This window comes from Anser brachyrhynchus (genome assembly GCF_964034855.1).
Source record: "Anser brachyrhynchus genome assembly, chromosome: 4".
In the NCBI taxonomy this organism is placed as follows: domain Eukaryota; kingdom Metazoa; phylum Chordata; class Aves; order Anseriformes; family Anatidae; genus Anser; species Anser brachyrhynchus.
This window is the reverse complement of record NC_137698.1, coordinates 43,786,727-43,809,438: the sequence shown is the minus strand read 5'-3', so window position 1 is coordinate 43,809,438 and position 22,712 is coordinate 43,786,727. Positions and strand designations below refer to the sequence as shown.

General features: G+C 39.4%; 1 long non-coding RNA gene across 1 annotated transcript in view; it reads left to right on the top strand.

Moving 5' to 3' along the window:
• Nucleotides 1-22,712, top strand: part of LOC308194637 — a 72,753-nt gene that overhangs the window by 999 nt on the left and 49,042 nt on the right. Inside the window, exon 2 of the long non-coding RNA XR_013950775.1 lies at nt 1,509-1,574. This is a non-coding gene — a long non-coding RNA (uncharacterized lncRNA). The remainder of the gene's footprint in view (nt 1-1,508; nt 1,575-22,712) is intronic.

Here is a 22,712-nt window from a genome sequence, read left to right as displayed (position 1 = left end):
TCATATCCTCAATGTTTCGTATTGAAAACTGGGCACTTGCCCACGCTGCAGTTCTAGCATGCTATATTGAGGTAGCGCCTTTTAGATCATCTGGTTTTAAAGATCAGTCAGAGTCAAGTTACTTACAGAGTATGCATATGCTTACAATATATAGGGAGCCTGCATGCTTAAGTGAAAGCTGTGAATCCTTATGCAGTGGCCAAAAAGCTGTAAGTTAGTACTGTGACAGCAGTGACAGACAAAATTACTCTGTGTACCTAAATCCTAACTTTGTGACATCTGCACTCCCTGCTTAGATAGGAGCTTTTCCCCTCCATGGGGAGAACACGACAAATTGTATGGCTTTATCTGGTAAGAAACATTAAAGAATAGGGGTCTTATTTTGCCTTAAAATAATAACTAAAAAATATATGATTTGGCCCTGAGATTTCTTGTATGTTTACTTTGGCCATAATGTAAAGAAAGCAAATGAAATACTTTTCTGAGAGTAAATACTGTTACTTCTGCTGAGAAGAAAGGAAGTTGCATACACTACAAGAAGCTTTCTCAAAGCTAATTATCTCAGCAATAGCTACAGTCTTAATGGACAGGTCTTGCTTCTGGTCATTTAGGAGAAACCTTCAATAACACTGCTCTTTGAAGAGTCTTCTGCATAATTTTATTATCAGAGCTAGGATTGCTGCTGATTATTTAGCTGCTTTTTGAAGAGTTCCCCTCTCTCCAATGCCATTTCCTAGGGCTAGGGAATTGCTTCATGAAGTGAACATATCAGTTTTGACACTAGTTTAATAAATGACTACAGATGCTACAGGTGCTTTTGCTGGCTGTTCTCTAAAGGTGTCTCCTGCAAAAATAATCCTGGTCTGATTCTGACTTTGCTTGCACCAATCACCTAGTAGCAAAGGTCCATCAAAACCAGTCAATTCATTTTTGACCAATGTAGTCCAGAATGAAAACAGTAGTTTATATCTCGCTTCTAATATTTCTGATAGGAATAGTGTGTTCTTGAATAAAACATTAAATGACTGATTGTTGGAGTTACCGACTAAAATGTCTGGGTATGTTCATTCTTTTAAACAACTTACAAATTCAGTGTTCAAAAACTAAAGGTAAATTTCATTTAGCCTAATTAATACCTTAAGAATTTCTCTGTAAGCAAAGGCAGCAACAAGACAGCTACCATGGTATATTTAATAGTCTGTGTTATTGCTGACATTTTCAAATAGTTACTTACAAGAAAGTTCATGTACCCTTCCTGCTAATATCTGGTTTGCCCCAAGGTATTGGCTGTCAGTTATGAACATATGAGGTCCGATTTTTAATCGTGGGCATGCCAGAATGCAATGTTTGCCTGGGCACACAGTTAGTTCTGCCTATAACCAGTCCTTTGCATGTATCTGTTACTCAGTGAAATGGCAGTAATGGCAAAGACACAGAAATAACTTCACACACACACTTCTGAAAACCATACCAGCGCTCTGAATAATGAACGTTTGTATTTATTCCAGGTTTTTTGTATCCTGCCTAGCACTGGCTGAGGGAGCAGAAGGACTGTGTTGCACCGCACATCCAATGTAAGTAAGTCTTGAGTATAAGACCTAGGGATAAGGCATGTCATTTTGCTCTCTAGCAGTCTATTGAGCTTAAAATAAACACAGAGAAATAAATCATGTATAAATCATTTGGGAATATCTAAATATTAAGATTATAGCTCCTTCAAGTCTTGTTTTGTTTTTTTATTCTCCTTCTATATTCTGAAATACATACTTAAACCACATACATATCTAATTAATCTAGGCTAGTGAAGGCAAACTTCTGGCTGGCACACCAGCATTATCACATCTCCCTACTCGCTGGCTGCCCTTCCTCCTCCTCCTCCCTGCATCCTGGCCCTGCAGCTGGGAAGGCTGATCTGTCCTTGGGTGTCTGGGGAAGGGGAGTTTCTTGATATGAAACGCACTGGCATGAAATTACTGATAGGATCTTCTGGTCACATAGGTAAAGCACAATCAGAGGAAGCTGTCTTAGGTGGAACCCATGTAGAGGTATGCAGGACCTGGCCTGACCACCCCGAGTTCTGCTGTGTCTTCAGGATTTAAATGCTAGTCTCACAGCAGTGGGAGAGAGCAGGATAGCCAAGAGGTCCAACAAGCACCTCCTCCTCCCTTCAGTCCAGGGCAGTTCTTGCCAGGTCATGGAGGAGGGCTTTTGTTTGGCTGTGAGGGCACATCAGCAACAAAGCAGGGGATGTCATAACTTCATAAACTGAGAAAAACGAGCATACTCAAGATCCAGGCATCTTAAGTCAGTGTCTCATAATAACAAGAGCATATACTTTAAGAATATACTTTAGTTTAAGACTTCCCAGAACAGTCTCCTTTCAAAGAGGGTATTTCTACAGATAATGTAGATGTGTCATAGTATTTTTTGTTCATCTATAGCTAGAAAGAGGGTGTATTAAATTACTCAGTAGCAGCTAGGATAGACGGTTCCATTTTGTCTTTATTAAATTACATACCAAAGTTTAAACCATTTCAGCAAAACAGTGAATCAAAGTTCAGAGCTGTTGCAAACTCCACTGATTTCAGCTGAGTTATATCACTTTCACCAGGGTTGAATCATTTGTGAAAGCAAACCCTTCAAGGCTATTATTGTGGTAAAAGGAATGGAATCCTACATTATTTAATATATGATATTGTATCTGTTTTTTCTACTTTAAGTCCTGTTCTTTACAGAAGTCTTTAGTTTAATTGGATTCAAAGAAGAATTTGCCCACATTTAAGTTATCAAAACTTTAAGCAGAGCAGATAGGAGTAAAGCCAATTATTTATACTTTATTTTTAGTGGACCAAAATGATGAGAATATAAAAGGCAAAAAGATTAACCCAAACTGTCTAACGTTTTAAGGTCTCAAAAAAACAAAAAACAAAAACAAGATTAAGATATTGAAAAACATCCAAGTAATAAATCTGCAGAACCAAAATACACAATTTTAATATTACAAAGAAACACAAGAGCTGATGGGCACAGATGCTAAGCTAAGCTGAAACAACTTTAGCAGCCTTTTGTGTTTGTGGACTTTTAAAAATAAAGGGGTCAGATGTAATAAGCTGATGATGCTGTTTATTTCTCTGATGCCAAACCCAGTGAGGTGCTGGGGGAGGGTAAAAGAGGTGGGAAGAAAAATGCTCCCAGCCTCCTGCCCTGTTGCTGCAAGCAATATGCAAAGTCTGTGCTTTTCCCCTCTAGGATAAAGCAAACACTTGCTGTGTGATGTAAGTCTGTTTAACCAGAGTGTCCTGACTGAAGTTATAGAGTACCTAGGTGCAATGGGCTGCTGGTGAGACCGTGACCATCATCCCTGCCCTAGGAGAGGGACCAAGCTTCAGGTCCACCCAGAGCGGGGCAGGTCCAGGGCAGAGCCCCACCTGTGGGAGACTATATGAGAGTGTGCGCCTCAGTGAGATTTATCTACTGCTTCTGCTTTCAGATATAAATATAGTCACAAACATAAGCACTGGTCAGACACCTGAACTTTACCAATATCTTTTTTTCAGCAGGTATGTTCTTGGGTTTTGTTTAAAATCATAGCTGCTAGCTTTTTTTGTGTGTGTGTGTGTGTGTGGAGGGAGGGTAACTTTTTATTTTATTCCTCTATAGCCCTGAAAATGTAATTGAAAAATGAAATGAGATGATGAAATGAGATTATTCTAATTCTGAAAACCAATAAAGCTCTCCCTGCATGTTGAATATGGTATTCTTTTGCAAATCCAGTAGAGATAATTTAGTCTGCACTCAGCAGGGAAAATAAATTCAGCTTTGCTCTGAAATTTCTGGTTGCATCCAGGACTGACAAAGTAATGCTCTATAAGTCAGCAATTTTGACATGGTAATAAATGGCAGATAGGTATAGTTTGAAGGATAGTGCTTACTTCCAAGGCACCACCTTTGCAGTCACTTTTCAGAGTAGAATGATATCTTCCATATTTTCTTTATTATCAGGCTGGGAGGTGGTGGATCTTGTGTTTGCTTTCCATCAAGCAACATTTCATGTAACAAAAACAAAGGAATCAGACACCCCACCCCACCCTTTCTCTTCCTTGTAGCCTTTCTTTGTACTTCCTGCTGCCACCAAGAACCTGGTCATGTAGTCAAAGGAGCTGTGTCCTTCATCCTACGGTTGCAACTAACATTTGACAAAATATGTTTCTCTACCATTCTTCCTACCTGCCACTCCCGTTCCTTCCTTTGTCATGTTCCCATTTATTTGGAGAAGTAACTAGATCGAAGAGCTTAGAAATGAGGGACCTATTCAGACCCAAGTGATGCATCACTGAACATGGCATCACATTTTCCTATAAATTTATATTTAGCCTCTGTACTTGAATATCCCACTTAAGTTATATGGGTAACACAAACTGACAAAGGTGTTAACTGATTGATTGGCGCAGTGGAGCAACTTCTATTTCATCCACGTCCTCCACCAGCTCTACATTTTCCATGCGGCTGGGCTGCCAATTCTCACACCTAACGGGTCAGCCCATTATTTTCTCTTGCTTGAGCAAAATTCCATCGGCATTTCCAAACTGATGCTTGCACCCAGGCATTTCCTAGCTCATTGGGCAAGGGACTGGAAGGTGAAGGAGATCCCACATGGCACAGTCTCGCTTACCAATTATTCTTGGAGGTGCTTCTTGCAGCCTTTCCAAGCAGTCCCAGAGCTCCTTGACTGTCATAGCCTTCTGACTGTTCTATTTCATAACTATTTTAGTTCCTATGGTTCTTTTTAATTATAGCAAAAGTGATGTCAAAGAAGCATGGATTCCCTTCTCTAACATGTCTTCAGCCTTATCGGGATCTCCTTCATGGGTTATTTCCAGACACTGCTGCCAGCAGAGTGTTTTGAATAATGTTTTCCTTGTCAAAAGTATTCAGTGCAAATCCTGGAGGCATTTGGCATTGACTGCACATGAGGTGGCTTAACACTAACAGATGAAAATCTAAATCCAATACTGTGCTGGAGCTAATGGCTCCAAAGAAAGATGAGGATATTCTGTCTGCTCCAGTTTGTTTTTTTGCAGTGCTAAGTGGTACAATCTGGTATAGGTATGGTGCTTCCATGGGTATAGCATATGGTCATAGATTATTAAGTTAAAATCTCAGGGATTTGTGTTTGTGAAATGAATATTCCATCCCAGCAGCCCAGCCATTTTGGAGGCACACCTGTGTATCCAATCACACCTTATGCTGCAGCAACATCAGGGAGAGCATATTTCAGGGTTGCTGCCACACCATCCAACAGTTCTTGCTCATTGACTTGGGGAGAAGAAACGGGGCTGATTAGTCAAAGGAAGGATGCAATGGGCTGGGGGATTGTAATTTTCTCTGCCTCAGTCTGCCAGAGAAGTATATTAACTCTAGGGTGCAAAAATGTGAGTTTGGCAAAGCCTGGAAAAGACAGAAGCTGATACATGACTAGTCTAGGCCATAGCCCTAAATGTTTTTTTCAAGTATCAATGGAATTAGGGGGTAAAAATGTACTTCCAGTTGTTTAATAGTATCTGAGAAGCTCAGGGCATGAATTCTATTTTGTTAATCCCCAGTATTAGTCATTTTTCCTGTGCATTGAGCAGCAACTTCTACCAACCCGGCACATGTTTTTTTTCCAAGCATAAACTACAGAGACTATAACATACTGATTTATACATGCAAAAATCATTTTTTAAAATGGATTACCCAGATGTAAATTCAATCATCTGTTTAGCCAGGTGTGAGAATCTATCAGCTGTATATGCAGGTGTCAATGCTTGAAAAATGATCCAGTTTACTCCTCCGTAAAGAGTCCTGCATCACCTAAGTCTGTCTTAAGCTGAGTTTTGAGGATTTAAGTGGAATTTGAATGGGGCTTTCTGTGCTGACGGGCCTTAGCACAGGGCAAACACTTCACAAAGTGTATGCACAGATGGGCAAATTTGGCGGCCCATAAGTGAGGCTGGGCTGGCAGCCCAAATCGATAATCTTGCCCCAGATGTGTCTCCTCCTAAAATGTGTCTAGCTCTTGTCAGGCTCATTAGAGAGGGGTGGTTTTGGCTAGTTTGCCTTTTTTGAGTGAAAACATAGCATTTCTCAGTGTATTATCAACATTCCTAAACTGAAATATTTAATAACCTATGCTATCTAATACCTGACTTGGCTTTGCATTAGAAACAATTGCTTGCAAACTGTTTATCTATTGAGTGAGAATGATTAAAAGAAAATAAAAAGTTCTTCATATACTGTTTTTGGGCAACAAAATGACCTTGCTGCTATTTTAAATATTTCAGTGTAATTTATATTAGCTATAATACCATCAATAAGGCTGCTTGAAAATTAAGTGTCATTCTTGGCTTGAGACGTTGGGTGTGTTGTGGGACTGAATGCCATGTGCCAGAAAAAAAATTAAAACCAAAACCATGGTCAAGTAGCTAAATTTATGGAGAGAGCAAGCAACGTGGGCCTGAACAACACAGCAACTTTGGACAATCAGCCATGCCTACATCTGGGGAAACATTAAAGTCCCCATCAACCCCAACAGCTGCAAAGCTATGGTGGGGAGAACAGTGGCAAGATGATAAAGCCATAGCTGATGCTGAAGGTGTCATCAGCCTGCCTGGCTGGCAATGCAAGTGGTGGAAAGCTCTGGGGAGTGGATGGGAACTTGCTGGCGTTTATGTCCCCATGTGCTGAAATATGGCGATCACCTCCCCTCTAAGAGGAGGCTGTCTACCTAATTCTTTCACCTGTTTCCTCACCAAAAGTCTCTACCCAAGTAGCCCTTGCCTCTACTTCTTCCAGTGCAAGTCAGATTTTGTTGAATGTGGAGGACATTATGTACACCATGCCAGACAAGGCCCCTCTAAGGCAATGTTTCCTTATCTCTGCTAGAAATCCCTCCCCTGTTTCATCCCAGGAGAACATTTTGCCTTTTTCACAGCTGCCTCACACTGATGGTTTCACGATCCTCCTGCGTTCCACTAAGACGATGTGAATATTGTGGGATTTGGCAGTGCTTCCCAGCTCCTGGGTCCAAGAGCAGGTCCTGGACACATCCCAGCCCTGCGCTGGGATAGGATCTGGATGTGTACTTGAGACCTTTTCCTCCTACCTGTCCATACCATACTTTCCATGGAACTAAACGCAGAAATGCTGGCCAAAACGCAGCTTCAGCACAGTACATTTTGGCCTGTCTAGATAATCAGTGAACAGGATCTTGGAAAACACTGCAGCTTATATCAGTTGTTTAGACACAGCCATATATACTATGTCCTTTTTATTATTTATATTTATCTCAGGTGTCTATAACAGATTCCATTCTTTTCAGCTGATCCTATTTGACATCTCCTTTTTTCTCTCATGACACCTGCATGACATAATAAGATTCTGTCACTGCTTTTTTCTACAAAACAGCAAAATCCTATCTTTACCCTCCATTTAATCTATGTATCTCCTACTTTGTTTGTGACTTTCTCTTCTCTGAGGTTTCCTGAAGAACGATCTGCTAAAATTATTTTTTGTACTTCCATGTAACCTGGTTACTCTACATTTTGAACAAACCCATGTCAATTTCTTCACACGCTATCAAATTTCATCAACTTCTGTTGCTTTAATATGCAATCTAGACTGACATTGTATAGCTGACTGCCGCCTTTGTACAGTAACCTCTTCGTAATCCTCTGCAGACGACACTGCTTAAAAGGTTTTCTAAATCCAGTCCATTTAGTGATTTCCCTCTACTTTTAGATCATCTACAGAAAATCCTACTTCTTTTGCAGTATCTTCAAAAATTGAAGCAATGAGGATGCTAGGAAGTGTGGTGCACTGCTAAAAATATTCATGTTCTTAATGAGCAAATTGACCTGCTCCTAGAGCTGATCCCTTTACCCACTTGCAGTGCCAAGTCTAAAATTAGGACATAAATCCTTTGAGGGAGAGATGTATTGCATCATATTTGGAAGTGAGATACAATTGGTTTCCAATGTATCATCCTAACAAGCATAGCTAATCACTTATAAAAGTCTATTGCTGATGACAGTTGTTTTCTTACAGACTTATCCCATGAAGGTATAATTCTGCCTTTTTTTTTTAAACAATCTCAGAAACAATCTTTTTGTAGCTCTGCAGTTGTCTCTATTTTTGCAAAATCGGTGAACCCCTAACCTTTTAGCATGCACAAAAGGCTCACGACACTGAGATTTATGGTGCAAGCCAATAAAAAAAAAATTATCTCTGGCGGTATGCAAAATATTCAGGGGGTTAGGAAAATAATAGTTTCAATCTATATGTGGCAAACAGGTTTTAATAAGTTAAAATTCCCACCAAGAAAGCTTTAATTAAAATGTAGTAATGCATTTTACCTACAGAAACAGTCTAGAAAACATTTTTCCCTTGTGTTCACCTTTTTGCTATCATAAATACTTGTGAAACATTACAAAAGAATTTTCAGGGTGCTTCAGACATGTGGAAGTAAGATACCATGTAAAATCTCACACAAAGCTCTGGATTCACAGCATCACCAACCCACTCAGACCCTCAAGAGTAATATAAGAGCTGACCTGTGCTGCCATGACATCACAGATTTATTTATTTTTTTTTAAACTTCAACTCCTCAAAACATTTTGCTTCTCTGAAATTTTCTCTAGTGTGAGTGAAGGGTGGATTTCCAGTTCCCTGCATAAAGGTCTTGTACCAAAACTCCCATTAAAGTCAATGGGAGTCCTGTGGCTAACCTGTCCGTATAATGCACTTGAAGTCTGGGGCTAAATGTCTGACTGCTACGTTATACATGTAGGATTTTTAAGAGCATTTTTTAAAACAAAGCTAAAATATTTTGCCAGGAACATAAGAACTTCAGCACACTACTCTTTTTCTTTCTCTCTTTCAATGATCCCGCCTGGATCAAGCAGGCAACACTAGAGGAGTCTCAAGCTCACACTGCTGGAAGGACTTAATTGCCCTAGGGGACAGAAAACAGAATCCAGCTACAAAGTTTTGGTCTCCATCCCAGATACTTAGTCTATTAAATGAGTCAGGAGGTTACGGCTGAAAAGAAATAAGCCCCTCAGCAGAAGTGCATTTTGCAATCTGCTCTGTTTGGAAAGGTGCTGATGCAGAGTCAGGCTGCCAGCACTGGGAGATGTACTGATCACTGTTGTACCAGATGGGTAGGGGCAGGGGGGACAGGAGAGGGGAAACGGGCATTTGCAGGCTCATTGAAGAGGGCAAAAGTCGTGCTTTTCTGCACCTTTTAGATAGTTGCTTCTCCCCCCAAATGTTAACATACGGTTTCAGCAGGACGTGACTGGAGACCGTAACACTTTCCCGATGACACAGGCTATTGAGTTTCTTTGTGACGTGGCTAAGGAGAGTGGGAGGTCTTGTAGCTGGGAGCAGAGGTCTAGGAGCCACTCAGTCACTTTGTCACTTAGGGCAAGTTACTTGACCTTTCTGTGTGCACTTGAGCCGTGTCAGATAAAGTGGCTCAACACCACAATTTCATGGAATACCAGAAACCTAATCTGAAATAAGTTTCCCTTAGTTTACTGAACAGGTCATCTGTATAATCTTGAGATTTCACCCATACTAGCTGAGCTAAAAAGCTGAAAAAATCATCAGTCCACTTTCTGAAGTTGGAACTACCTCTAAATTCTAGTAGACACAACACTACATGTTTAAAAGACACAAACAACATTATTTGTACAATACAAACAAGGACATAGAGTAGCTAACTGAACCGTAACTCAGCATGTGTAATTGCATGCTCTTAATAATTAAAATTTGGTTACTTGTAATCATGCAAATCTAAAATTAGATGATTCTGAAAAAAAGGGTCTTTATAGATTTCTCAGTCTAAGTAGTTTGTGACTGGAAAAAGTACATAATTAGGTTGCCATCTCCTTCTAGTTCATTCTGTTATTAGACTATTAAACTATCTGTGTCAGCAGATAGTTTAGCTATTGTGAAAGAAAGCATTGGAGCATTTGAATAATTCACAGACGTAAAAATATTGCAGTTCTTGTTTTTCTTTGCTTGCTTAGGTAGTTAAGAAAATCATAAATCTTCAAATATCATTCTTGCTTGAAGTGCTTTCCCTCTGCTCTTACTGAAAGGGTGGATATGTATGCTCTGGAGCTAATTCCACGGATGTTTTTGTGAAAAAGGAATGGATACTAGCTTGGCCTTTTCTTTTCATTTTTTTTTTTTAAACACTAAGTGTTAATGGGGGGGGGGAGGAGGGGAGGGGGTGAAAAAATAAATATTTCAAAAGAGAAAAGGAAAAATTGTGCAGTATTTGGGCTTGGGAAGTAAAGTTCAATTCCTGGGCTCTTTATTAGATACACAGCCCATTTTTAAAGTAATTTTCTCCCATTATTCACAGTGAATGTGTGCCTGGTGCTCACTGTGAGGAGTACAATCAAATGGTTGTGTTGATTAATGTACTTGCTGCAACCAGCTCCCTAAAAATCAAAACCTCTTATTCTCAAGTATAAAGAGCATACTATTTCAGTGGTTGAAACTGGTTCCATATGAATATGCTTATGTACCAGACTTACATGGTTAAGGTCAATTTTAAACCTGCAGTCCTTCTCCATTGGGGCTGCAATTGGAGTAGAGGAGATAATACAAAAATTTCTGTGCTGCTACAGTGCAAATAAAAGTGCTATGTGTATGTTCTTAAAAATAAATAAATAAAATAAAATATCGTAAAAGAAAAGCTTTTTCTTCACTTTTAATTTAAGCAACAAATGTCTTGGAGAAGGTGTTTCTTCCCCCTCCCCAAGTATTTACTTAAGGTCTTGTTTGCTTACATCTGTATAGCCTCCTCTGTATGTTTCGTACCTGTAAATGTACTGTGTAGAAAATACTGAACAGTAGTCATGTGTTGCAATTGTAAAATGCAGACCTGGCTTAACCTGTTTGATCACATAATGTGTTTTCCTGACTCTTACAAAAGCTTTTGCAGCTCTTCTCCTCCTGATGTCTTCTGCCCATAGCTTGGTGGCTTCAGTTAGCAAAAAACAAAAGTTAGTAACAGGGCCATCTTGTCAGCAGTGTGAGTTAAAGAACATGAGATGCTCGTGCATCTTTGCTCTGCACATATGGCATTTTCCACGAGTTCTACTAGTCAGCTATTACTGTGCAACTGAAGAACAGAGGTACTGTATACTTTACAGTTACATAAAGCACTGCTTGTTTTATTTTCTAGTAATGGTCCCCATGCTTCTTTCATGGGTTCAAACTCTTCGTTAAGATTGGAAAATTGTGTAGGTTATGTTTTCAAATTGCCTGAAGGCTCACAAAGAATAAGTACCTGGGGTATTTCTGCTCAAAGCACGTAGGTCACTAGAGGAGGTGTGTGTTGGGGAGTCAATGGTTTTCATACCTAAATATTTGTTCCTTAGGCCAAGAAAAGATCATAAGATCAGCTAGCACAGACTTGTAAAACACACCATTATGCATCTGTTGAACACTGTATGTCAAGACCAAAGACTTCAGTTAGTCTATATATTAATACTCAAAAGCATAAAACATGACTTTGCAAGCAAAGACACAACTGTGGGATAACTGGTGGAATGGAGCATGGCATGGCTGGATGGATCCACTGGAGGGTTTCTTCCCATCCTCATGCTGTAGTGAAAATTTAAAGCCAGAAATGTCTCTACACCTCTTACTGGTGGGGGCGGGGGGGGTGGAAATCTGTTCTCAGATAGTACATATCTGAGAGTAAATATCTAAATTCACTAGTAAATGTTCAGGATACTGAGAGGATTTCTGTCTTACTATATCCCTGTCCCCTGGGCTCAACACCTTTTCTCCTGCTGTAGACAGTATCTGATGTTGGGGGGAAGAAGAGCAAAGCATTTATTCCTCAAGCAAAAATAATTCTGCTTGACCTCAGCAGATAGCTGTCAGGAACAGGATTCAGTTACAGCTGTTCTGCAAATATGTAGCCATTCGATGTGAAAGTGTGTTGTAAGCAGTGCTGTTTTTCAGAATGAAAGTGAGCAAAGGTGATAAATTGAAGGATCTCATCCCAGTCTTAGCATATACACAGGCAGAAGAAACTCTCCTGTAAACTGATCAAAGCATATTATAGGAAGTTATCTGATCTTACAACAAATCTCCTCAGTAATTCTAATGTTTAACCTTCACAGCTTTGAAGGTGTCCATCTCAAGACTGCACTAGTCTAACTTTAGCTTGAAGTCAGTCTATGGTGTTAATAAGGAAGTCTTAACAGCCTTTGCCACCAAACCTCTTGTTCGTGCATATCACATTGTTAAGGCTTTTCTTGCATCATCTCAGAAAACAATGTTCTAATTCTGAAATCTTTGAATTCTCACTGGTCCTAGCTACATCTTCCTGATGTGCTAACACCAAACCTGAACATAGTTTTTATGCAAGATAACCTATCATTGATATTCTCATTAATATATTTATTAAATGCATTTAAGGAAAAGAAGTTGCAATTGATGCAGCTTTGTACCAGAAGCTCATGTGTAGGTGATTATCTGTAACATCCCGTAAATCCTCTTCTGAGTCATAGCTTCTCAAGACAGTCCGCCATTCTGTGTAAGTACAATCTGTCTCCGTGTTTCCCAAGTGTATTACATTGCATTTAGTTGATTCAGTGGGATGCGTTTTTAATACATGATCATATTACCCAGTGAGTTAAACTGTTCCAAGTGGTAATCTGTACTCCTCTCTTGCTGCCCCACTAATCTTTGTATCTGTTGCAAGTTTACCGGCAATCACTTCAGTACACTGTTCATCTCATTTTATAAAATTCCTGAATAACAGAGATCAAGGATTAGGCCCTGACAGGTCACTAAAAGAAATTTCTTTTTATTGAATCTGTTGTGGTACCTTCTTATGGTTATGTCTCACTACCATTGGCATTCAAGGTGAATTAAGAACTCAGGTTTCTGCAGAAAGTCTATGGGCAAAACACCTGGGTGAAACAGCTGTGATTCTTCCACTTAGGAGCATAAGATTAATGAGAGAGAAAGAAGAGTATATTCGTCTATATCCATATTCCTGCACCTTGTTTGGATGAAAGTCCTTTTGCCTGTTGATGTCTCAAAACTGAATCAAAGGTAGGAAACCTGGATGTGCTAAGAGCATCAGTCATTTTCTCTTTTCTACATGTACAGAGAGGAATCATCCTTTAGGCTTCTAGTTTGCCATCAGCTTAAGCAGCTCTTTCTAACTGCCATGCAGTGGTGCAGCTGGCTGTACAGATATGCTTCCCCACCTCTTAAAGTGGATGACTATCAGGATAATTTAATTTTCTACCTTGCATACTCAATGAAGTGTTTTCAAGTGTACAAACTGTCTCAAACATGAATATAGTTAATCAGCTCCCACAGGCCAAGTCTGGAGTTCTGCTGTACAGGTATTTTTCAGTTGTCCTAAAAATCTGTGAAGAGTTTACTTTCTGTAGCCTTCTGTAATAGAAAGAATGAGAGGAATTTTAATTTATTTTAATCCTTTCCTTACTATGTTAATGGAATGTAAAATATTGAAAAAAAGGAATCTGCTTTCCAGAAAACAAAATAAGATTTCTAGGAATGGATAAAAGTGAAGAGTTAAACACTTGGTAGCCCATCAATTGTGCAGTTGTAATCAGGTCACTGTGATAATATGCACCAGGATCTGACTATCCACAGAGTTCAGTGCAGTGCCAAAGCATCACACACCTCTGTGCTTCAGTGCTAGCATTCTTTGCTCACCGTGGCCTAGGGAAAATTAAAATTAATTTTATACCAAACTATCACACACCTCCTTCGTGCTTCAGTGCTAGCATCCTTTTCTCACCATGGCTGAGGGAAAATTAAAATGAATTTTATACCAATTACTTCAGCCTTTGTTGCTGTAGTTCCCACAGGGGTGCTTCCTGTCTTCCTTTTGGTGCCTGGCACCACGCATGTCAGGAGGCAGTCTCAGCAGTGTCCCAGCTGGGCTCTTGGGCACTATGTTGACTGATGAAGCTCCAACCACCATCTGCTCTGATACCCTGACCCCAATACTTCCCCATGGGAATCACAGCCCAGGACTAACAGCACAACCAGAGCCTGGGGGACTAGGGGGCATCAGGGCAGCAAGGGAAAGCAGAAACAGCATTCCTACTTGCAGTGTTAAATTTAACACTTGGAAGATTCAGTGCTGTTAGCTGACAGAAAATAGATGCTGGAAAATACTTCTGCAGCCAGAGTGTCTAAGTGCATGTTGGTCTCCAAGCTAGTGATGACTGTAGCTAGGCGAGGGAAACTTTTGGGACTGGAACCATTTTTAGGTTACTGTAAAAGTGTCTAGCTTACCAAGCTTTCTAATGATTTAATACATCTTTACTATTAAAACTGTAACTTGTGTGAAGAGTATAAGGTTATTTTTGGTGTAGTGGGCTTACTTTCTGTTCCATGAATGTTTTAAATAACAACTCAAGAAACAGCTTTCTTCAACACTCCTTAGAAATGGAACTAGAACTTATCAGCAATTCCAAGTCACCAGGAAAAATATGGCTAATTGTCTGTTTCATGTGTTTCCTGGAAAGCATGCAAACCTCACACATTAGTTGAAGTTAACTCCTTATAAACTTAACATATGCAGTAAAATTTGTTGGACACAATATCTTAACAGTGAGGAAATGTGCAGGGAAAAAAAAAGTTAAAAATAGTTTGATATACAAGCAGAGATGATAACTAACTGTTTTCAGGTGACCTTTGTCAAGCCAGATACTGCACAAAAGTCCTCCTTGCACCCCAAGACAGTGCCTCAGTCAGCCAGGTAAAACCAAGTGCCTGAGTGCACACCACTCCCAGAAAGACGTTTGCTTTCATTTGTCTCTGTGTGGTAGTTATAGAGGCTGCAATAACAAAAGGATTACATGGATGTGTGATTGGATATTGCAAAGAGTCTTTGCAACCAGGCAGAAGGAGGTACTTAATTTGTTTAAAAACAAAAGCTCATATTCTGAGGAAATCTACAGCACAATCTGTGTGAAGCCCTAATTCCCCAGTTCCATCTGTGCTTCCACCAGCATAGAGAATTACTGACCCTAGCAATGTCCCAGATGGTAGATAAGGATGCAGAAATGAATTGCTTATTTTATTAACTGTAGCTACCTGGGGGAAGGGTGTGTGTGCACGCGCCTGCTATACCCACTGTTTTAGACTGAAGAAAGAAAATACACTATGACGATTAAATCCAGTGACACTATCTTTCACAAGAAAGCTTGCTATTTAAAAATAATGTCAGAAGGGTGCTTCTAATATCTTCTTCTCTTTTGATGTGACTGGCTTGGAGAAACGTGTGTAAAGCTGAAGGACTGAGTCCTGCGTCATAAATGGCAGAAGATGAACTGATAAATGTTGCAACCAGGAGGGGGAAAAAAGCTATTTCTTTTTAGCTTTAGATTTTTATCTGGGAGTTGAGGATTTCCATGAAGTTTCATTCTCAGAGCCTTAATTAAATGCCTAGTCTTTCCATATAATTATTGGAGAGATAAAGTCATCTGCATATGGATTATGAGTCTTCTAAGGAGGACTTTTTGATTGACTGGGAATGTCAGTTCCTGGTAAGGGTTCACATGAGATATGAAAAGGTAGAGTGTGAATATGCTGCAAGTTCTTTCAAGGTCTTCAGCTTCAGAAAAAAAAAAAAAAGGTAGAAATCATGTGCAATCTGAGATAAAAAGTTTCATTTGCTACAACAAACACAAAGGTTATTTCACCTACAAAATTATATGGAATGGCATATCTGCAACTGTATGTAATGTATGTGTGCAATGTATGTAACACTATCTGTTACATCCCAAAACTAATCTTTTCACATATGATCCTGGTTTGCTAGGCTTTTAACTATTTTATTTTCCAGTAATCAAAAAACTATATGAATCACTGATGTGAATTTCACAGTTTTGCCATTGACAAGAGATACAAAGCTGTTTCATCAGGCTAAAAATGATTTGCTATTTACTGACAACGTGTTTGGAAAATAATATAAAGCAAATGTTTTCTTCTAGTTTTTTCAAATTGTTTCAGTGGTGAAAGGGAAAACAATTCATATGATGTGGGTCAGAATCTGCAAGTTTCATTAAAGAAAGTGAGTTTTGAGCGAGAAGACAACGTGGACACACCGTGTCTTACAAAGTCAATAAATATAAAAACCAGAAGAAAAGAAAAATGTGAGAGGGGAAGGCTATGAGATAAAATCTGCCGTAAAACTGTACTTGCCATTTGATAGCCTCTGAAGTGAAACCATGGTATTTTCATAATATAGTTTAAAATCACCCATTCTGCTTAGTTTACAGCCCACATCAACACATAAAAAGGCACTTACAAAAACTACTAGGATTGGATAGGGGAGTACTTTTTTACCCATCAGACAAAAATAAAACATAATAGAAATGTTAACAATAAAGGCCTAAAAATATTTTTCTTTTTATGAGGGAAAATATCTGTGATGGGACAAAGAATTGCAGTGAGGCTGAAACTTGTTGCTGTGGTTTTTGTAAAAATAGCATATATAATCTTCATCTTACTGTGATTTTTGCCTAGTATCACACTTACTCTAGGACCTTATACTCTGAGGATGAGTGACATCTGGTAAAAAGCAGCACTTTGAATTAAGATTGATTTTGACCAGTCAAAACAAGGCAGATTGGACTGTGTAAATCTCTTTAATGATTACAAGTTCAGCTGATGCAGGATGGATGCCAAATGTTAGTATTGTGTTCAATGAATACTTTAGTGTAGTATTTGCCTGATGGATCCCACAGAAAAGACATATGAAGCAAACAAAACTGATGAACTTTGGCCTCCCTTTACTTTCATGGAAAATGGTTACTTTTTCTGAAAAGGTTTTATCTTAGTTTACTCTCTTAACAGAAAGTGGATTTTTTTTTTTATTTTTTTAGCTCAAGCTTTCCTTATTGAAAACAACTGTACAGAATTTAAGCAGAAAGTTAAACTCCCTCATGCTGTTCCATGCCTCTTTGTCTGCAGTCACAGCTATGTGATCAACAGCATTTTAGTTGGGCTTGACAGCCCCCAGAAGAGCAGACACGATGGAAATCACAGAAGATCTTTCGAGACCCCTTTTGAGAGGGAGCTGTTTGGAAAGTGAGAGACCTTCACAAGTGTTTTTTGTGTAGATTGTTTTCATATATGGAGCATGGAGGAGAAGGAGGCTGTAAGGTCTCCACAGGTGAGGAGATAATGTACATGCAGGCGTCACAGCAGAACATTTTCTAGGATCCTTCGAGACTGGGAAATTCTTCCAGAGCACTGTGCATGCGCAGTGTGCACTACAGAGATATCACTAGACTGGCAGAGATGCAGAGGTACAGGGAAAAAAATATTTCAGCTGAAACAAAAAGTAAATTTAAAATGGCTAGAAGGTGTTTAAAACTTGCTTGCACGAGGATTAATGCAGTGTTCTCTCTTCCATTGGTGACAATAGGAAATGTTTTAAGGCTAATGCCATGAATACCATATGCCAAGAGAAGGTGGCACTCCAAAGGAAGTATTACTGGGAACAGTAGGGTGAAACTGAGCAACAGGAAATGTAGGCTAAGCAGCAGAAAAAAAATGTTTTAAGTGAACAGTGAATAATCAGTTGAGGAATATGGCAGAAATTCTATCCCTTGAGTCACAAAAGTCATAAAACGATCTCAAATGTGTTTATGGGGACACATCACCATGCTGGTATGAAAGTGACTTGATGGTAATTTTCTATCTGTAGTCTTTCTTTGGTTCAGAAAGACCAGTCCAAGTAGACTAAGCTTTAAAATTGCAAACAGTTTAATCATTTTTTTTCTTACTTATTTAACTTTGATTTTAGGCACTGAAGTAGCTGCTGGTATCAAGTGGGCTTTTTGGGGGAGGAGTTTATGCCTAGGCAAAAACATATAGGTTTGTGGCACTCGCATGTAGGTTTGGCTGGTTATCTGGGGTCTGTCACTGCTTAGTGAAATGATAAGACTTTTTCAGATGGACCTTTTTCCTTTGTCAGCTGTGAGAGAGTCCCTCTGTGCATCCCCAAAACGAACCATACCATGGGCTGTCCCAGATAATGTGCTTCTCATCGTTTTGGGGATTACCATACAATAACTGTGAAAAGTGACTCTTGTCTTTATCAAGCAATGGGGAGAAAGAGGCAAGGTCCTTCTAATGCAAGGAGTAGATTCCTGTTTAATGAGGTGGCAGAAATGTGAGCAATTCATTTTGAGAGAGACAAAACAAAAATTGAAGGTAGATTTAATTATGAGGATGTGATTTGTAAATAAGCTTTGAAAGAGAAGAATGCATAATCAAATTATTTACCTATATTGTCATTCTTGATGATTTGGTATTTTGTCTCCTGATCACGACTGAAAATTGAGCTGTCAGCTGTCTCTCTTAAGTATTGTGCCAGGGTGCTAATGATCATATCAGAGCCAAACGCTTTATACATCAGTTTAGGAATGTATTTTCCCGCATGAATTATTTTGTTTGTCTAAAATGATTGATTTCACTAAAAAAATAAGTAGCACAGTTGCTTCCAAAATCTACATGAGTGTAGAATTAGGCATAAAATAGGCTATTCATGGTTCCTTTAGCCAAATATCTTCCTCAGGCATAAGTACAAGAAACATTGCAACAGCATTTATGACATCATAAACAAAGATAATGAACACGTGATTTTGCATTTAGTGGTTTTATTTCTCCCCCACATGGGCAGGTATATAGCTCTTAATAGTTTTTGTTTGTTTGGGGATTTTGCACCCCCTCTTCCCCCACCCTAATTACTAGCTTTATCTAAATTAATATGGTTATTATCATGTACGCCAACGTCCATTTGTGTTAGGAAAACTGTCATGCCATTCTTTTCTTTCTGGATTCATGACTTCTCTATTTAATCACGCATTCTTTATTGTTGAGTGATGCCCAGGAAAGCTTGAACTACAGGAAAAGGTCAGACTAGTTTGTTTTCACTGGTATTTAGTCATTACTGGAATCACCCATTAGGAGTTGTTCAGGAATTGGATTATTGTCTTGGGAGAAAAAGAAGGTTTACAATGATTGTTGGCTTCTCTGAAGCCTTTCTGTACTTCTGCAGTGAATGCCAAGAGATTGCAGCTAGAAGGGAATGTGCAGGGTCCGTAGAATTTGGGAATACTATGAGTGGTACTAACACTGCTCCACAGAAGTTAAACAAAGCAGAGCTGCCTTGCTGAAACCTGAAGTCGTCTAAAGAGGAAAAAGGACAGAGGTTATAATTGCACAACTGAGCTATGCTGATAAAGCTACCTTTCAAAAACAGCCATGAATATTTTTTTTCTCCACCAGTGAAATCTCTGGAAAGCCCTAAATAATTGACTGTTCGGGAGCCAGCAACTGAAATAGAAGTTGGAAATGCTGTTTGCACAGGTGGCTGGCCTACTGGGAGACTAAATGCTTATCCTGTCGCTCATATCAATTATTCTGAGACTCTGTCTGTTTAATGTCTGCCAGTTTTGATAACAACAAAATCCTTTTAGAAAACTGCTGATGCAACATTTATCATGCTATCTTTGTGGGACTGATTTTATTTCATTCTACTTTTGCAAATATGTGGTAAGCTACGGTACTGGAGGAGTTATCAGGACATGAAGTAACAAGCCAATTAAACAACTACCCCAAATTCTAAAGTCTAAAAGTATACAAGCCAAGACACCCCACGGTGATCTAGTTTGGTTTATTTTAAAAGTGTGGCATGAGCTTCTGCACAAACACTGAAATTTAACTGTTCATCCTTGCAGTTGTCAAGGGACTTACCTGTCTGCAGGCAGACTTCGCTGCCTGCTCCAGACACTGCAGCATCTCATACCACACACAGAGATTTGCTTGAAATGAAAGCTGCGACTTTAATAGCTCCTCCCTGTGCAAACCAGCAACTGGGACAAACTCTGGGAGATTTCCCCAAATAAGCAGATGCTGAGACCACAGCAGTCCTTAAAAGGAGGCAATGCCTCATCTTTCCACTGAGATACACAAGCAGCAAGTGGAAAGTCCCCCTTGGAGCAGATGAGACTTTTGGTGGCATTGCACATCTGCACTGTGTGGTTCTCTTCAAACCTGTGGGAAATGCATACGCAACTATAAATTGCTAGCTCTCCTATCTAAGGAGGAAAACCAGGGAAGAAGAAGAAGAAGAAAAAAAAAAAAACCACCACCATAATGTAATTTGTGACCTCAGTGCCAAGAAATGTGCAGATTTTTGGTTCCGATTCCTGACTGCGAAACCCTTGGGTTGCCAACTCTGTGCAACTCAGAGCAGCAATAGGGAATCAAGCAAATGCCACCCACCAAGTGTTTGGACTCAGCAGCAGCTCTGTTCCTCTTGTTACCTTAGTTAACCTAGACCTCCTCCCTACCCAAACTGTTTGTTTAACCTAAAGAATAATAACTATCCAGTGCCGCCAATTTGTCATGTGGGAGAAGTTATTCAGCCCCTTTCAAGGAGCTCATGGGCCATAGCCTTGGAGAAAGCACGCAAGAAGAGAGAAGTGAGAAGCAGGAAAGCCCCAGCAAAGGAAAAATTGTGGCAGAAGAATGCTATTAAAGTCTATTAACATCTTGAAAGAGATTTGAGATACCATTTTAAAGTTTTGCCAGTCTTCTCAGCCTTTCTAGATGTGGTCATTTCACATAAGGAGTCACATGCACCAGGGCAAGGGGTGGGGTGTTGATTTGACATTGCTTGCCATGGGATGGAGGCACCTTAGGGCTGCCACTGCAGAGGACATTGCTTGTCAAGGCTCCTCTATACTGCAGCTTGTACTGTTGTTGTTGCAGTGCACTGTTTGCTCTTGCTCCTTACCCTGATCCCAAATGCCTTTTTACTTGGCTACATAGAGTTGGAGTTAATCTGTTTTGTGCTAGAGAAAATGTATGAGCAAAGGGAAGATGTGGAAAGCAGGGCTGAGGAACAGAGAAGCCATAAGTAATGAAAAAAAGACTTAAAATGAGTTTGAGGATGGGTTCTTTCCTTAAAGAATGCAGTGATATTGGAGCCTTCTGAAGCTGCTGATATTAATTCAGCATATACAGGCTACTAGAAATGCAAAGAATAATCCTTTACTTTTATTAACCCCAAATCATATTATTCAAATAAGTTCAAATTGGAAAGATCTGGGGACTGTGGCAAGCCAGTTAGTCTACTGGCAGATATTCTTCCCCATTAATGGGAAACTTAGAAAAGATGACGTTCTACAAATACATAGCATTTAGGAATTCACAATTATTTCATGCAGTTATTTATTCTTCTTTGTTCAGACTAAATGTTTAGGGAGGATTTGACAGACTTTTATGAGATGGAATACTACCACCATCCTGAAATCCTCAGTCATATATTTATGGCTAAAGAGGGGAACCTAGCCTCTGCTGATGTTAGTTCTGCACACTGCCCAAGTCTTTGCATTCAGACAGAAAGTAAAATGGAGATTAAGTGGTAATGATTTCCCTGTAATATTTTATTTTCAATCCAGCTCCCTTTTCATGAGGACCCATCCTTTACAGGCTGTCATCAGGTTCATGCAAGGTAGGAGTGAGAGCACACCTACCTCAGTGACTAATCTTTGTCTTTTAGACAGGGCTGAGTGTGTAGTCTCCAGGTCAGACAAAGTATATCCTCAAAGGAGAATGATTCGACTTGTGGATTTCCTGTACTTTCCTATTGTCTGGGAGCTAGTGTCAGCACTGTGCCTAGTTATCATCAATCCACAAATTACATCATTAGAAGGCCAAAAAGTCCTCTCTCACAATGTTGTTTGGTTTAAATTTCTGAGGCAAACTTTCTCATTGGTTTGTGATAGTCTGGGCAGCAATGATTTTTTCTTTGTAAATCATATTTAAAAATTCAACCTATAATCAAGTGAAATGAGAATAATGTCCTCCAGTGTTTCTCTATGATAGTGGGTTTTATGCAGTCACCAGAGACTCAGTGCCAACTGGTCATTTCTAATCATTATAGTCCAATTGCTTTACAAAAGAAAAGCACATTTAGCAAGTAGGTAAAATGACCAAGAGCTGAAAAAGTAGCACCCATTTTCTTTTCACAGTTTACCCTTCTGATGGGATAATGGAGTATGCTGGCATTACCAATGCCTCTGCGTTTAGTGGAGAAAATAAACCCTGTTATCTCAGATGCTTGAGACAAAGAGACAAAAGGAGAATCTTATTTCCAGTTCTGCTTTGGATACGGATACCTAAGTACAAATTGGAAGAAGCATTATGGCCACAGACAATCTAAGCTGTAAAATAACAATTTGTTGATGTCAAAACTGGATATGTAGAGAAACATTGCCAGTGCCTGTTTTGTGCTTGATGTGTATGATCCTGGATATCTTTCCAGAGAAAGAACAGAGTCCTCTGTGTATATCTTTAAGTTTATAAACATGTATATATACTGAATCATAGAATATCCCAAGTTGGAAGGGACCACAAAGATCATCTAGTCCAACTTTTTCAGTATTTTGTACAAAACACCAAAAAAAAATCTCTGCATGTACATGTTATATACAATATGCTAGCCTTCATAACAGATGCATTGTGATAATGGTGTCTGTGACAAATTGCAGGGTCATTTGATAATCTGAGTCCTCCTGGGCTAAAGGGCACTCACTTTTGACCTCTTCACCTACAAAATATTTTTG